This window comes from Coregonus lavaretus, assembly GCF_964263955.1.
Source record: "Coregonus lavaretus genome assembly, chromosome: 23".
NCBI classification, from domain to species: Eukaryota; Metazoa; Chordata; class Actinopteri; order Salmoniformes; family Salmonidae; genus Coregonus; species Coregonus lavaretus.
The window spans coordinates 3951072-3969611 of NC_140010.1; the positions used below are offsets into that span (position 1 = coordinate 3951072).

At 41.9% G+C, this 18540-nt stretch overlaps 1 protein-coding gene across 2 annotated transcripts in view; it reads right to left on the reverse strand.

Moving 5' to 3' along the window:
• Positions 1-9760, reverse strand: part of LOC311098733 (rho guanine nucleotide exchange factor 18-like) — a 40880-nt gene extending 31120 nt beyond the window's left edge. For both annotated transcript variants that reach the window (XM_084139275.1, XM_084139274.1), the window contains exon 1: positions 9583-9760. The gene's annotated coding sequence lies outside the window, so the exon portion shown is untranslated. The remainder of the gene's footprint in view (positions 1-9582) is intronic.
• Between the last annotated feature and the right edge of the window lie 8780 nt (positions 9761-18540).

Below are 18540 nucleotides of genomic sequence, written 5' to 3' on the forward strand. Positions count from 1 at the left end.
GAATCCTGACAAAGACGTTTTTATGTTACAAAACAGAAACAAAAACACCAGTGGTGTGAAAAGTAAAGGTAAATAGGAGTAAACTGGTTTGACAGACTGACAGCACCACAGGCATATAGACGAGACACATGACAGGAAAGAGAGAGCATTCACACAAGACAGAGCAGGACATGGGAAAACTACTTCTACTAACTTCGCTCCATAGCATACCTTAGGGATATTGTGCACTGTCCCTGTGCACTAAATTGCATAACGTAAATGTAACTTAATGAAGCCTTCAAAAACACATTTTAAATCAAATCAAATCAAATTTTATTGGTCACATGCGCCGAATACAACAGGTGCAGACATTACAGTGAAATGCTTACTTACAGCCCTTAACCAACAGTGCATTTATTTTAAACAAAAAAGTAAGAATAAAACAACAACAAAAAAGTGTTGAGAAAAAAAGAGCAGAAGTAAAAAATAAAGTGACAGTAGGGAGGCTATATATACAATAGAATAAAGTGACAGTAGGGAGGCTATATATACAGGGGGGTACCGTTGCATAGTCAATGTGCGGGGGCACCGGCTAGTTGAGGTAATATGTACATGTGGGTAGAGTTAAAGTGACTATGCATAAATACTTAACAGAGTAGCAGCAGCGTAAAAGGGATGGGGTGGGGGGGCAGTGCAAATAGTCCGGGTAGCCATGATTAGCTGTTCAGGAGTCTTATGGCTTGGGGGTAGAAGCTGTTGAGAAGTCTTTTGGACCTAGACTTGGCACTCCGGTACCGCTTGCCGTGCGGTAGCAGAGAGAACAGTCTATGACTAGGGTGACTGGAGTCTTTGACAATTTTGAGGGCCTTCCTCTGACACCGCCTGGTATAGAGGTCCTGGATGGCAGGGAGCTTTGCCCCAGTGATGTACTGGGCCGTACGCACTACCCTCTGTAGTGCCTTGCGGTCAGAGGCCAAGCAGTTGCCATACCAGGCGGTGATGCAACCAGTCAGGATGCTCTCGATGGTGCAGCTGTAGAATTTTTTGAGGATCTGAGGACCCATGCCAAATCTTTTTAGTCTCCTGAGGGGGAATAGGCTTTGTCGTGCCCTCTTCACGACTGTCTTGGTGTGTTTGGACCATGATAGTTCGTTGGTGATGTGGACACCAAGGAACTTGAAGCTCTCAACCTGTTCCACTACAGCCCCGTCGATGAGAGTGGGGGCGTGCTCAGTCCTCTTTTTTTCCTGTAGTCCACAATCATCTCCTTTGTCTTGGTCACGTTGAGGGAGAGGTTGTTGTCCTGGCACCACACGGCCAGATCTCTGACCTCCTCCCTATAGGCTGTCTCATCGTTGTCGGTGATCAGGCCTACCACTGTTGTGTCGTCGGCAAACTTAATGATGGTGTTGGAGTCGTGCCTGGCCATGCAGTCATGGGTGAACAGAGAGTACAGGAGGGGACTGAGCACGCACCCCTGAGGGGCCCCCGTGTTGAGGATCAGTGTGGCAGATGTGTTGTTACCTACCCTTACCACCTGGGGGCGGCCCGTCAGGAAGTCCAGGATCCAGTTGCAGAGGGAGGTGTTTAGTCCCAGGATCCTTAGCTTAGTGATGAGCTTTGAGGGCACTATGGTGTTGAATGCTGAGCTGTAGTCAATGAATAGCATTCTCACGTAGGTGTTCCTCTTGTCCAGGTGGGAAAGGGCAGTGTGGAGTGCGATAGAGATTGCATCATCTGTGGATCTGTTGGGGCGGTATGCAAATTGGAGTGGGTCTAGGGTTTCTGGGATTATGCTGTTGATGTGAGCCATGACCAGTCTTTCAAAGCACTTCATGGCTACAGACGTCAGTGCCACGGGTCGGTAGTCATTTAGGCAGGTTATCTTAGAGTTCTTGGGCACGGGGACTATGGTGGTCTGCTTGAAACATGTTGGTATTACAGACTCAGTCAGGGACATGTTGAAAATGTCAGTGAAGACACTTGCCAGTTGGTCAGCACATGCTCGGAGTACACGTCCTGGTAATCCGTCTGGCCCTGCGGCCTTGTGAATGTTGACCTGCTTAAAAGTCTTACTCACATCGGCTACGGAGAGCGTGATCACATAGTCGTCCGGAACAGCTGGTGCTCTCATGCATGCTTCAGTGTTGCTTGCCTCGAAGCGAGCATAGAAGTGGTTTAGCTCGTCTGGTAGGCTTGTGTCACTGGGCAGCTCGCGGCTGTGCTTCCCTTTGTAGTCTGTAATAGTTTTCAAGCCCTGCCACATCCGACGAGCGTCAGAGCCAGTGTAGTATGATTCAATCTTAGACCTGTATTGACTCTTTGCCTGTTTGATGGTTCGTCGGAGGTCATAGCGGGATTTCTTATAAGCGTCCGGGTTAGAGTCCCGTTCCTTGAAAGCGGCAGCTCTACCCTTTAGCTCAGTGCGGATGTTTCCTGTAATCCATGGCTTCTGGTTGGGGTATGTACGTACGGTCACTGTGGGGACGACATCATCGATGCACTTATTGATGAAGCCAGTGACTGATGTGGTGTACTCCTCAATGCTGTCTGAAGAATCCCTGAACATGTTCCAGTCTGTGCTAGCAAAACAGTCCTGTAGCTTAGCATCTGCGTCATCTGACCACTTTTTTATTAGCCGAGTCACTGGTGCTTCCTGCTTCAGTTTTTGCTTATAAGCAGGAATCAGGAGGATAGAGTTATGGTCAGATTTGCCAAATGGAGGGCGAGGGAGAGCTTTGTATGCGTCTCTGTGTGTGGAGTAAAGGTGGTCTAGAGTTTTTTCCCCTCTGGTTGCACATTTAACATGCTGGTAGAAATGAGGTAGAACGGATTTAAGTTTCCCTGCATTAAAGTCCCCGGCCACTAGGAGCGCTGCATCTGGATGAGCGTTTTCCTGTTGATTAATGGCCTTGTACAACTCATTCAGTGCAATCTTAATGCCAGCATTGGTTTGTGGTGGTAAATAGACAGCTATGAAAAGTATAGATGAAAACTCTCTTGGTAAATAGTGTGGTCTACAGCTTATCATAAGATACTCTACCTCAGGCGAGCAAAACCTTGAGACTTCCTTAGTATTTGATTTTGTGCACCAGCTGTTGTTTACAAAAATACAGAGACCGCCACCCCTCGTCTTACCCGAGTCTGCCGTTCTGTCCTGCCGATGTAGCGTATAGCCTGCTAGCTGAATGTTGTCATTGTTGTCATTCAGCCACGACTCCGTGGGACTGGGAGACATAGGCTTAGCATAATTGAGATATCATATGCTGTATCACTAAAACATGTAAATGAGCCACTGTCCCTGTGCACTAAATTGCATAACGTAAATGTAACTTAATGAAGCCTTCAAAAACACATTTTAAGGCCTACATAGATGTTTCATAAGCAAATGTCATGCTTAAAAAGGATGTAGAAAGGGTTATGTCACATGTAAAATGACATTAGAAAGACAGATCCTATTTAGTTCCTTTTGCGACCACGTTTTCCAAAAACTCTGTTAAATATCTGCTGTGAATTAAGATTCAAAGATGTCTGCAGAAAGAATGGGGGTGTCAGCTATGACATGATACCTTGAGTTATAAAATGTTTTATTGTTAGGTGAAGTGGATTTACATCCGGTAACGGGATTATGGTAACGGAATTACATCATGGGTCCCTGATCTGTACTACACAAAAATGCATAATTATGGATATTAATATTATTCTCTTCATGGTGATGTGTCCTGAAAAGGTACACAAAAAGGTAGAAATATGCAATATCCTTATTTTGCATATTTGGGAATTATTCTACACACTGGCTATTTTTCTAATGAACTCTGCCCCCAAACAAGACCAGACCAAATCTGAACCAATCATAGATGTCTATGTTTCACAAGTTTGGACATCACAGTACAGCACAGTAGAGTTCAGTACAGTAAATTAAATGTGTTCAGTACAGTAGAGTAGAGTTCAGTACAGTAAATTAAATGTGTTCAGTACAGTACTTTATACTTTATACTGTACTCTACTCTAGTGTGCGCTACTGTACCGTAAGAGAAAAGTAACCCACTGGCTGCGTGTGTGTGTGTGTGTGTGTGTGTGTGTGTGTGTGTGTGTGTGTGTGTGTGTCTTTAGTACACACAGCAGGGTCCTAAAGACAGAGTTCCCATAGCCGTCTCTGTCCCTATAGCCTCTGGCTCACCTGTTAAGTACCCAGGCAGACACAGATACTTCCTACAGTACAGCACATCAGGAAACTACTAGCCTTGTAAATAGCAGACGGATTACCGCTGTGCTATCTGTGCAGCGAACCATTCATGTAAGCTCACGAGATCAGGGTGGCTCGCGAGGCTAAGAAACAACACCATGCTCTGCCCATAACAGATCACTGAGGTTGTGTCCCAAAGTGCAACCCTACTGCCTATATGGTACACTACTTTTGACCAGGGCCCATTTAAAGTAGTGCACTCTGTAGGGAACAGGGCCTGGGAGGACAGCGTAGGAGGGGAGGGACAGGGAAGGGGTGTGGAGCATGAAATACATGTGTTAGTCAGAACAAGAACTAGACGAGCAAGTCAGCCAAGTATCTCAGTGGGCGAAGTCAGTACAAAACAAAACACTAAGTCAGTCCTCATCACTCTATTTTATTATCAACCTGACATGCCAGAGCCTGCAGTGATGTGGTGACTAAAGTGACGGTCATTATTATTTTTGCTAATTGAACCTTTATTTAAGCAAGGAGTCGTGCTGAGACCAAGGTATTTTGTTTGCAGATGAGCCCTGCATGAACACATCAATAAACATCAATTATACAATACATGAAAAACAAAACACAAATCACATGAAACATTCACCTTTAAGGAGTTTTGTTCTACATGAGAAGCGCAAAACAACTAAAAGCAGATTGACCTAACTAGGTGGAGATTGAAGGGATCTCTAGTGTTAGCCATCCCTGAGTCCGGGTCTGGTAACTTATATATCTGAAGGGTGTCAATGAAGTAGTCCCCTGTAGCTCAGTTGGTAGAGCGTGGCGCTTGCAACGCCAGGGTTGTGGGTTCGTTTCCCACGGGGGGCCAGTATGAAAATGTATGCACTCACTAACTGTAAGTCGCTCTGGACAAGAGCGTCTGCTAAATGACTAAAATGTAAAATGTAAGTAAGGTATGGCAGAAGTTTATTTAAGAGGGCTTTATAGACAAGAAGAGCGCAATGCATCGATCTACGAGACTTCAAAGAGGGCCAGCCTACTTTCTGATACAAAATGCAATGATGTGTACTGAACCCGTAATAAAGCGCAATGCGTTATTATAAACTGCCTCCAATGACTTCAATACAGTGGCAGCTGCATTCATATAGACTATATCACCATAGTCAATAACCAGCATGAATGTTGACCGAATGATTTGTTTTCTGCTATTTAACGAAAGACAGGACCTGTTCCTATAGAAGCCCATTTTAATTATTTATTTCTTAACAACCTCATCAACATGGTTTTTGAAAGATAGCTTTTCATCAATACAGATATTTATAAGTGGGACACGGTCAACGTGGGCACCACCCAAAGTACATATATGCATAAATCATCAGATACATTTTTACCTAATTTGAAAAATAACATATACTTGGTTTTACGTGTGTTAAGTACCCATTTCAGTTCAACAAAGGCTTTCTGCTGGGCACTAAAGGCAAACTGAAGCTCTGACAGAGCCTGGTCAGCTGCGGAGGCAATAGCAAACACCACAGTGTCATCTGCATACAGGTGACTTATTATTTTTTTTTGTACAGATAGACCAATATTGTTAATGTAAATAGTGAAAAGAAACGGACCAATAATGGATCCCTGTGGGACACCTTTTATTATGTCCAGAAAACCTGATTTAACACCGTCGGTAAATACACACTGTGTTGGCCTGGTCCAGACCAATTGATGAAAGCCTCAGTACACCGTAACTAGTTAGTAAATGTTCAGCATTCTCCCTTCATGACCACATGGCAGGGGCCTTGACACACTGTTTACTGATTAACAGGAGCTAGCTACAGTATATCTCCATCTCCCTGCTCTTCCTTTCTCTTGTTCGCTCTCTCTCTCTCACTGTCTCTCTCTCTCACTCACTCTCAATTCAAAAGGCTTTATTGGCAGGGGAAACATATGTTTACGTTGCCAAAGCAAATGGAATAGACAAACAAAAGGGAAATAAACAATCAGTAAACATTACCCTTACAAAAGTTTTAAAAGAATATAGATATTTCAAATGTTATATTATTGGCTATGTGCAAATAGTTGAAGTATGAAAGGGGAAATAAATAAACAGATAAATATAGGTTGTATTTACAATGTTGTTTGAGCTCCACTGGTTGCCCTTTTCTCATGGCAACAGGCCACAAATCTTGCTGCTGTGATTGCAAACTGCTGTATTTCGCTTAACAGATATGGGAGTTTATCAATGTTTGATTTGTTTTCAAGTTCTTTGTGGGTTCTGTGGGAAATATGTCTCTCTAATATGGTCATACATTTGGCAGGAGGTTAGGAAACTGAGGAGCTCAGTTTCCACCTCATGTTGTGGCCAGTGGGCACATAGCCCGTCTTCTCTCGAGAGCCAGGTCTGCCTATGGCGGCCTCTCTCAATAGCAAGGCTATGCTCACTGAGTCTGTACATCAGTGGCGGTCCGTGCCATTTAAGATGATAAAAAAATTTCATGAGCACGGCCTTATTTCTATTACTGTACAGCATATTGGATGACTGTCATTCATATTCCATTCACCCAGCTCAATGTAACATTGACAGGTTTAGGCTACTACATGATACTCAAATTGTCCCTATACCCGTCATGAGGTTGCTAAACCTAGCCTATGAATGAACGTTTACAACGCAGGTGCACATGTCGAGAAAATGTTTAGTAATAAAGGTACCAGTACCGCCTTGCACAATCTTGCCTTCATCTAGCTGAACTACGGTGTAATCATTAGTCCAACAGTTGCAAATTAGAGTTTCTATTGGACAAATTCAGGTCCCCATTTATCCCCGTTTTGTTCCGTTTGCTTCCGTATAAGAAACGTTTTTTCAACAGAATCGGCGGAATGAATACACCCCTGACCACACGCAAACACAGCTCACTTTCATAGCAGCCACATACAAATAGAATAATCCCTTTGATCGTTGGATAATTACTTCTCGCATCTACGCGCTCTCCTCCTCTCACCTTTTCCCTTCACTTGTGGACTTCAGTGCACAATACATCAGCTGTCTGTGACAAGGCGAAAAAACGTTTCCAAGCCAAACTTTCATATCATAACCGCCAACCGCTACACACAGCCTACATCGTTGTCACCATATTAGCTAACATCATAGTCAACATAGCTACTAGAACTAACACATTAGTAAACCCGCTACAATCAAGCAGTACAGTGTACAGTTAGCAAGCAGTTTAGAAGTTACACCGGCGGGCCCCGGTGACAATAAATTAATAAAACCAAAAGCTTACCTTGACTTGGAAGAGTTCCAGTGTTGGATAGCCATAGCCAGCTAGCTAACATAGCATTCCTCTCTGTTTGAGGAGGCTAAACTAGCTAGCTGCATTCGCTAGCTAAGAAAGTGAAAGATAATCTGTAATCTCTCTCTTCAAAACTGTTCCAACTATGGTCTTTCCCTCTCTTTGAGTCAACTACTCACCACATGTTATGCACTGCAGTGCTAGCTAGCTGTAGCTTATGCTTTCAGTTCTAGATTCATTCTCTGATCCTTTGATTGGGTGGACAACATGTCAGTTCATGCTGCAAGAGCTCTGATAGGTTGGAGGACGTCCTCCGTAAATTGTCATAATTACTGTGTACGTCTATGGAAGGGGGTGAGAACCACGAGCCTCCTAGGTTTTGTATTGAAGTCAATGTACCCAGAGGAGGACAGAAACTAGCTGTCCTCCGGCTACACCATGGTGCTACCCTACAGAGTACTGTCGAGTCTACTGTAGACCTTTATTGCAGTGTGTTTTAGTCAATTATTTGGTGATGTGAATATACTTAGTATAGTTTTATCTAAAAAGGATAACATTTGTAATGTTTCAGAATTTAATTTTTCTGAAATTAACTGAGGAGGATGATCCTCCCCTTCCTCCTCTGAGGAGCCTCCACTGCTGTACATAGTCAAGGATTTTCTTAATTTTGGGGTCAGTCAGGTGGTCAGGTATTCTGCAACTGTGTACTCTCTGTTTAGGTCCAGATAGCATTCCAATTTGCTCTGTTTTTGGTTGATTCCTTCCAGTGTGTCAAAGAGTGATCTTTGTGCTTTCTCATAATTTGTTTGGGTCTCATGTGTTTCTGTCCTGGGGTTCTGTGGGGTCTGTTTGTGTTTGTGAACAGAGTCCCAGAACCAGCTGGCTGAGCGGACGCTTCTCTAGGTTTATCTCTCTGTAGTTGAGGGCTTTGTGGTGGAAAGTGTGGGTATTTAACAGCTCTTTTCTGGATTTTGATAACTAGTGGCTATAGTCCTAATTCTGCTCTGCATGCATTGTTTGGGGTTTTGCCTTATACACTAAGTATATGTTTGTACTTCTGCATGTCTCTCTCTCCCTCTCTCTCACACACAGTCTCTCTCTCACTGTCACTCTCTCGGTCTCTCTCTCTCCCTCGGTCACTTTCTCTCTCTCTCTCTCTGCGTGTGTGGACTGTGGCGGCGAATCCTCATGGCGAGAGTCTAAATCCTTAGGCTGGGTAAGAATGATGTGAGGGGTGTGCTTGAGTGTGTGTGTGTGTGTGTGTGTGTGTGTGTGAGTCTCAGCACAGTTAGCTAGGCCTAATTATAATCATGTGACCTGCTCCCATCAGGGGTTCTGCAGGGGACAGACTGGAAAATACTAAATACAGCCTCCCTAATGACTGGTTTTCCACACACACACTGCTATACAATGTCACATGTTCAAGTGCCATCTGAGAAGTGTCAGGTCTTCTAGCAAGGTCCATGATGATCATGAGACAGGACATTATCCATGAAAAAAAGAGAGAATGTATGGAATGCTACTGTGTTCTTGGAGAAAACACATTGACCTGAATAATTATAGGAGAGGCACAATCCACAAGGATCTGTCTTTCTAATGTCATGTCCTGTACTGTATTCAACACAGAGGCAGAGGTTTTAGGTTTCAATAGGATTCCAGCACAGTGACTGAACAGGTGTAGAACCTCTTCACCTAGTAACAGGAAATAGTCAGGAGTGTGAATGGCAGGTGTTATGTTCAGTAGTGGAGGGGAATGTTTAGAGAGGTAGGTGTATGTTTACATCTAAGCTTTGATGTCTTGGAGAGACAGCCATATTCAGAAGTTTGAATGTTGCATTAAAGTTAGAAATATTTTTGTACAACGCATATGTCTATAATGTATTTCATTACAGTTAGCAAAACACATGTCGTGGATTTTCGGAAAGTTAATGAAAGTTATAATTATAGGCAACATAGGCTTCCAATTTTATAACGTTTTTATAGCACCTAGTTGACCGAGCAACAATGTAATCTGCCAGTTTCACATACTGTAGGCTATGAAACCTGACCGGAGTACATCAACAATAACAATTTCCTTTCCCTGTGAAAGATAATCGACAAAATACGCCATCAAACCGCTCGATCAATCCTTACCCCATCCTCGATCGAAATCGAGCCCAATGCGAGCCGTGGTTCAAAAAAAGTTTGACTTTGTATCTGCTGCTACGTAGTTCCAGAGGAAAGTGATACAATTGTATTGGCTACATACGTTTCACTGTAGAAGGTAATGCTTCCTATGCGACAAGTGATCAAACAACAAAAATGAAGCAATGAAAATTCCCGTCCAGCGTTGGATCAAGGAGCCAGGGGTGTAATCATTAGTCCAAACAGTTTTGCAACTAAAACGAGAGTTTCTATTGAACAAATTCAGGTAAATCCCTCCCCGTTTCGTTCCGTTCGCTTCCGTATAAGAAACGTTTTGCAACACAATCGGTGTAATGAATACGTCCCAGTTTTCTTCCTTCTCAAAGCATTCTGGGAGCCATTGTCCGTTAATGGTTGAACACAACACATTCCACAAGTTAATTCCGCTAGACCTGTTACAGAGACACCCATTTCGCTTTAGAAAACAAAATGTACAATAATGTTGGTAGGCAATGTTTAAAAAAATAAAATAAAAATAAAATATATAGGCCTGTATCAGTGGTCACCAACCTTTTCTGAGTCAAGATCACTTTCGCAGTCAAGCCGAGATCTACCGCTCAGAATATATTCAAACATGAATTAAAAAATGTAACATTAACCTAATAAAAACAATTCTGTAGGAATGAGCTTTGATAACAAAATAGATCAGTTGGTGTAGCACTTGCGAGGCACAGCTGAGCATAAATTGAAATAATTTGCTAATAATTAGCTTTTTTATTTTACTGGACTGATAGTGCATAACGTCATATTATGATGGTGTTGGTGCTTTCAAGACAAACGGGAACTCAGATTTTTTTTTGTCGAATCATGACGTCAGTGAACTTCAGGTCGGAGTGTCGGAGCTCTCGAAATATGCCTGAGTTTCCGCGTTGGATGACCATGCAAAACGATTTTCCCCAGTCGGGTGCCGTTTTTTTCCGAGTTCCCAGTTTTCATGAACACACTGAAGTCGGAGATATCCGAGTTCCCAGTTGTTTTGAACACGGCATTAGTCTCAGCGGAGGGAGGGAGAGAGCAGCAGAGGGTCCGCCTCTAGCGGTCGCTGCTCTGTCCTTCCTTTCCTCCGGTGAGACTGACCGGTCACCTGATGGCGAAATTCGAGTCGCACTGCATCTGCCTCCGGCACAAATTCATGTTGTTCCTATGACCAGCGAATGTGAAATAGGCCTACTCCTCGATATTAAAATAGACACAACGAGCTTCTAATAATACAAACCCCACTATCATCCAGAAGGCGAGGTCAGTACAGGAGCATCAAAGCTGGGACCGAGAGACTGAAAAACAGCTTCTATCTCAAGGCCATCAGACTGTTTAATAGCGATCACTAGCACATTAGAGGCTGCTGCTGCCTATTGAAATCACTGGCCACTTTAAAGAAATGTTTACATATCTTGCATTACTCATCTCATATGTACATACTGTAATCTATAATATTCTACTGTATTTTAGTCAATGCCGCTCTGTCATTGCTCGTCCATGTAAATATTCTTAATTCCATTCCTTACTAGATTTGGGTGTATTGGGTATATGTTGTGAAATTGTTAGATATTACTTGTTAGATATTACTGCACTGTCGGAGCTAGAAGCACAAGCATTTCGCTACACCCGCAATAACATCTACTAAACACGTGTATGTGACAAATACAATTTGATTTCAAGCGGTTTGTGATGATGTGGCTCAGTTGGTAGAGCATGATGCTTGCAACGCTAGGGTTGTGGGTTCGATTCCCACGGGGAAAATGTATGTACTCACTAATGTAAGTTGCTCTTGATAAGAGAATCTACTAACATGTAAAAGTAATGAATAGAAATAAGTTGCATTTGCAAAGTATTTCAAGAAACTGGAAAACATACAGTACCAGTCAAAAGTTTGGACACACCTACTCATTCAAGGGTTTTTCTTTATGTGTGCTATTTTGTACATTGTAGAATAATAGTGAAGACATCAGAACTATGAAATAACACATATGGAATCATGTAGTAACCAAAAAAGTGTTAAACAAATCAAAATATATTTTATATATGAGATTCTTCAAATAGCCTCCCTTTGCCTTGATGACAGCTTTGCACACTCTTGGCATTCTCTCAACCTGCTTCATGAGGTAGTCACATGGAATACATTTCAATTAACAGGTGTGCCTTCTTAAAAGTTAATTTGTGGAATTTCTTTCCTTCTTAATGCGTTTGAGCCAATCAGTTGTGTTGTGACAAGGTAGGGGGGTATACAGAAGATAGCCCTATTTGGTAAAAGACCAAGTCCATATTATGGCAAGAACAGCTTAAATAAGCAAAGAGAAACGACAGTCCATCATTACTTTAAGACATGAAGGTCAGTCAATACAGGACATTTCAAGATTTCAAGTTTCTTAAAGTGCAGTCGCAAAAACCATCAAGCGCTATGATGTAACTGGCTCTCATGAGGACCACCACAGGAATGGAAGACCCAGAGTTACCTCTGCTGCAGAGGATAAGTTCATTAGAGTTACCACCCTCAGAAATTGCAGCCCAAATAAATGCTTCACAGAGTTCAAGTCACAGACACATCTCAACATCAACTGTTCAGAGGGGACTGTGTGAATCAGGTCTTCATGGTCGAATTGCTGCAAAGAAACCACTACTAAAGGACACCAATAAAAAGAAGAGACCTGCTTGGGCCAAGAAACACAAGCAATGGACATTAGACCGGTGGATATTTGTCCTTTGGTCTGGAGTCCAAATTTGAGATTTTTGGTTCCAACCGCCGTGTCTTTGTGAGACGCAGTGTGGGTGAATGGATGATCTCCGCATGTGTAGTTCCCACCATAAAGCATGGAGGAGGAGGTGTTATGGTGTTGGGGTGCTTTGCTGGTGACACTGTCTGTGATTTATTTTGAATTCAAGGCACACTTAACCAGCATGGCTACCACAGCATTCTGCAGCGATACGCCATCCCATCTGGTTTGGGCTTAGTGGGACTATCATTTGTTTTTCAACAGGACAATGACCCAACACCCCTCCAGGCTGTGTAAGGGCTATTTGACCAAGAAGGAGAGTGATGGAGTGCTGCATCAGATGACCTGGTCTCCACAATCCCCCAACCTCAACCCAATTGAGATGGTTTGGGATGAGTCGGACGGCAGAGTGAAGGAAAAGCAGCCAACAAGTGCTCAGCATATGTGGGAAATCATTCAAGACTGTTGGAAAAACATTCCAGGTGAAGCTGGTTGAGAGAATGCCAAGAGTGTGCAAAGCTGTCATCAAGGCAAAGGGTGGCTATTTGAAGAATCTCAAAAACACTTTTTTGGTTACTACAAGATTCCATATGTGTTATTTCATAGTGTTGATGTCTTCCCTATTATTCTACAATGTAGAAAATATTAAAAATAAAGAAAAACCCTTGAACGAATAAGTGTGTCCAAACCTTTGACTGGTACTGTATAGCAAGCAAATATTTTTATATTCTACAAGTATTATCAGATTAAGTGTTTTGTACAGGTAATTGTCTGACTCAAGTTACAAATGTTGGTAAATACTCAAATACAAATACATTTAGTTTACATTTTTTCACAGAAGTAGTGCACTGCGCCTACTAGTCTTATATTAGTGGACTGATGTTTTTTTCTTTCTGCATCTGAATCAAGTGCACCTGCCGCCAATAGCGTAACATGAAAAAAATGAGTGCAAGCCTTTATGCCTTTATCTTTGGCTTTTCTACAGAAATGTTTGGTGATCGACTAGGAATGCCTTGAAGATCAGTCTGATTGGTGACCACTGGCAGTGTTGCAAACTTAGCGACTTTTCAGACCCCTCTAGCCACACATTTTCAAAAAAGTGACTAGCGACAAATCTAGCGACTTTTTCTGGTGTTATTAGAGACTTTTGCAGACTCTGACGTGAAAGCACGTATCGTTTTTACTATTCTCAGCGAGCAGCGGGTGCTGCCGTGGGCCCCACCCCCGTCCCAAAACTCACAGGCCCCACCCCGTCCCAAAGCACTCACAGGCCCCACCCCGTCCCAAAGCACTCACAGGCCCCACCCCGTCCCAAAGCACTCACAGGCCCCACCCCGTCCCAAAGCACTCACAGCCGGCCCAGTCCTTGCGCAGCAGTCCCTCCCAGCTGCAGTCAGAGCAGGAGATGTTCACCCCTCCGCGTCCAGACTGCAAATGAATCGCGCATGCGGGAAGCCGCCGCTGGCTGATCCCGCCCTGGTTTACATTCAGGGCGGGATGTAAATGTAGGGTGTTTTTTACTCCCTTTTTGTCTCTCCCACTACGTTATTCCTCTCTACTACAGGGTCCATCACAATTACATGCACATGGCCAATTATGGTGATGACGTCATTTAGCGACTTCTACCGACTTTTAGGACAGCCAATAGCTACTTTCCTTACTGAAGAGTTGGCAACACTGACCACTGGCCTATATAGTGCACTCAACTGGTTTTGCCTCGTGACCCAAATTGAACCAGGTTGTCTCAGTCGCTATCCAATATTCGCATGACAATTCGATTTTTACCAAAATGCAATCTGGAAAACTATTTGTAATGCTATATTGATAGTAAATGTACCAATTATATGACAAGGAAACTTTTTCATTGTCAATAATTAAATTTTGCCCATGATGAAGAATGTTAAACTCCCTGGTTTGAGACCACAAGCTCTGCTAATACTCTGCTAATAGGCTAACTCTATATAGCCTATAGGCCTATATATATATTGAAAATACTGTGATTGAAGAAAAATAGTTCAGAGGTTAAATTATAAAAAAAATATACGTACATTATCATTTCTACACACTTTCTAACTTGTTTTTTAGTTTAAATTCAGACTAGTATTTTCATTAAAAAATACATTATTTTGACACTCGCGACCAATTCATAACATCCCGTCGCGACCCAGAAGTTGAGAATCGTGTTGTCAATGTAGTCTGGGTGCCAGTCTTTTTAGCTAACATTCCACACCTTGACGTTCCTGTAATTTGTCAAAGAGACTGGCCTTTCGGCAATCTCAATGTTCAGTATGCAGCTGGATTTCCAGAGGAGTTGCTCATTGGTTGTTGGAAAGAAACATAAATATAATGAATAGAACGGACTTGGCAGCTCTAACCCTGGCAATTTGACTGGTAAACTCATGGCTACACTCGCAATGGCTGCCTGGTATTGTGATGCAATAATTTCCATGGTAATTTGGAACGTTCTATCAATTGATTCTGGCTTGCCATGGTAACGTAGAATGTTCACTCAAACAATGCCTACTGATGTGGCTCATGCAATGGAATGTACAGTCGTGGTCAAAAGTTTTGAGAATGACACAAATGTTAATTTTCACAAAGTCTGCTGCCTCAGTTTTTATGATGGCAATTTGCATATACTCCAGAATGTTATGAAGAGTGATCAGATGAATTGCAATTAATTGCAAAGTCCCTCTTTCCCATGAAAATGAACTTAATCCCCAAAAAACATTTCCACTGCATTTCAGCCCTGCCACAAAAGAACCAGCTGACATCATGTCAGTGTTTCTCTCATTAACATAGGTGAGAGTGTTGACAAGGACAAGGCTGGAGATCACTCTGTCATGCTGATTGAGTTAGAATAACAGACTGGAAGCTTTAAAAGGAGGGTGGTGCTTGAAATCATTGTTCTTCCTCTGTTAACCATGGTTACCTGCAAGGAAACACATGCCGTCATCATTGCTTTGCACAAAAAGGGCTTCACAGGCAAGGATATTGCTGCTAGTAAGATTGCACCTAAATCAACCATTTATCGGATCATCAAGAACTTCAAGGAGAGAGGTTCAATTGTAGTGAAGAAGGCTTCAGGGTGCCCAAGAAAGTCCAGCAAGCGCCAGGACCGTCTCCTAAAGTTGATTCAGCTGCGGGATCGGGGCACCACCAGTGCAGAGCTTGCTCAGGAATTGCAGCAGGCAGGTGTGAGTGCATCTGCACGCACAGTGAGGTGAAGAATTTTGAAGGATGGCCTGGTGTCAAGAAGTGCAGCGAGGAAGCCACTTCTCTCCAAGAAAAACATCAGGGACAGACTGATATTCTGCAAAAGGTACAGGGATTGGACTGCTGAGGACTGGGGTAAAGTCATTTTCTCTGATGAATCCCCTTTCCGATTGTTTGGGGCATCCGGAAAAAAGCTTGTCCGGAGAAGACAAGGTGAGCACTACCATCAGTCCTGTGTCATGCCAACAGTAAAGCATCCTGAGACCATTCATGTGTGGGGTTGCTTCTCAGCCAAGGGAGTGGGCTCACTCACAATTTGCCTAAAAACACAGTCATGAATAAAGAATGGTAACAACACATCCTCCGAGAGCAACTTCTTCCAACCATCCAATAACAGTTTGGTGACGAACAATGCCTTTTCCAGCATTATAGAGCACCTTGCCATAAGGCAAAAGTGATAACTAAGTGGCTCGGGGAACAAAACATTGACATTTTGGGTCCATGGCCAGGAAACTCCCCAGACCTTAATCCCATTGAGAACTTGTGGTCAATCCTCAAGAGGCGGGTGGACAAACAAAAACCCACAAATTCTGACAAACTCCAAGCATTGATTATGCAAGAATGGGCTGCCATCAGTCAGGATGTGGCCCAGAAGTTAATTGACAGCATTGCAGAGGTCTTGAAAAAGAAGGGTCAACACTGCAAATATTGACTCTTTGCATAAAATTAATGTAATTGTCAATAAAAGCCTTTGACACTTATGGAATGCTTGTAATTATACTTCAGTATACCATAGTAACATCTGAGAAAAATATCTAAAAACACTGAAGCAGCAAACTTTGTGAAGACCAATACTTGTGTCATTTTGACCACGACTGTATGTTTTGTAATGTCAGTTGAGTTGACTCAACAAATCACAGCAAAGATTGAATCGTACACTTCCTGCTTTTACTTCCTGGTATGTGAATTTTTTAAAATATTTTTTAAAATTCCATACATTTTGAAGGATACAAATTCAAATGTGTTACAAAAATCGATACATCCTTCTTAAAAAAGTAACATAAAACATTACAAACATATAAATAGAAAAACAGAAACACGTCTCCTCCCGTTGCTCCCCTCCGGTGCTCTGATTCGCCGGTACCTCGGCAACACCGGAATGGAAACCCAACGCACCCTAACACCTCCAGGGCACCTGCACCTCATGATCTCATCACCACCCCTATTTAGCCCTGGACTGTTCCTTATGATGTTGTGTGTGATTGTTGAATGCACCAATTTGTAAGTCGCTCTGGATAAGAGCGTCTGCTAAATGATGTAAATGTAAATGTAATTGTTTAGCTTCGTGTCGTGTACTCTCTTTGTTATTTCTCTTTGTCATTGTTTAAGTAAACCTTGACCTTGTTAATTCCTGCGTCTGCGTCCTGCCTCTTCGTGTACTCGTCACACATACAGGGTTTTTACAGTCAAAGAAATTTGAAAAGCTTAAGAGTATCAATTGATTTCAATACTTTATTCTTACAGAGCATACTATAATGTGGCAAAGTAATTATCTAAGTCTACCTTAAAATATTGAATAAGATGTTTTTTTTTCATTAACATTTTCATTGTATGGATGTGATATTTAGCAAGAATTATAATCAAATTTATCACATACTTTTCGTTAGTGGAGAATTCTGGATTATCAATAACAAAGAGAACATCACAAGCTTGAAGATGGATGTCCCAACTAAATATTTTACCCAAGTCCAGCCAAAGATCCACCCAGAACGTAGTCACGCACACACACTGGAAAAACAAATGCCCAAGTCATCATCATCAACATTTCTAATACATTTACAAATACTTTCGTTGGACGGGTAATATCTACGAGCTATTTTAAAGAGTGTTTCCCTCATTTTGTTTGTGAGCACATATTTGTATGATAAAGTCCATACCTTTGGCCAATTTACAACATATTGCCAGTTCCACCTACATTTAGCTATTGGAACATCACTGTCATAAAAAGCTTCTCTAATTAATGAATTATAAAAAAATAAAAAAATAAGTAATTGAGACACTTAACTACTATGGTTGAATTTACAAGGGATGGATCTGTATTGACCACAGTTTGTTTCAAAAGGGCTAGAACACCATCTGGTATTGCTTTACACACCATTTCATATTCCTTTGGTGAGACAGGGAGCTCATACGTTAACTCATTGTATGTATACAGATGTCCATCTGAGTTGAGCAGCTGGCCCACGAGTAAAACGTCCTTCCTAAACCAAAGTTCTAAAAACAGTGACTTGTTTTTATATTTTATGACAAGATTATTCCATATAACATACTTATGAGGGGGGAAATTATGTTTGTATAGAAGGAACCAACAATTAAGCATTTGTTTGTGGAAATCAGCCAGTTTAACAGTAAGTTTTTCAACTGCATAAGGACACTGCAAAAGGAAACTTAAGCCACCAAATTGATTGAAAATAAGATTTGGTATTATAAACCAAAAGCTGTTTGGGTCTTTAAAGTAATGCTTTATCCAAAGATTTGGTTAAAAGTAGTGAAGTCCAATACATTAAGACCGCCCTCACACACTCTGTTTAAGAACATATTTTTTTTCACTTTGTGAGGTTTATTTTTTCCATATAAAGTTAAACAGTGTCTTATCTAATTGGGAGCAAATCGATTTGGGGTTGTCAAGACAACATAGTACCTTTCAATGCAAAAATGTCACACTTATTCAAATTCAGATTTAAACCTGAGATCTTTGCAAAAGTTGTAATTACATCAATGGCTAGAGAAACCACCAAATGGCTTTTCAAAAAAAAAAATATAATCTGCCAATTAGGATATCTTAATTTGTCTTTAATCTATCTTAATATCTGTAAAGGAATTATGGGATACTATACTGAACAAAAATATAAACGTAACATGCAACAATTTCAAATATTTTACTGAGTTACAGTTCATATAAGGAAATCAGTCAATTGAA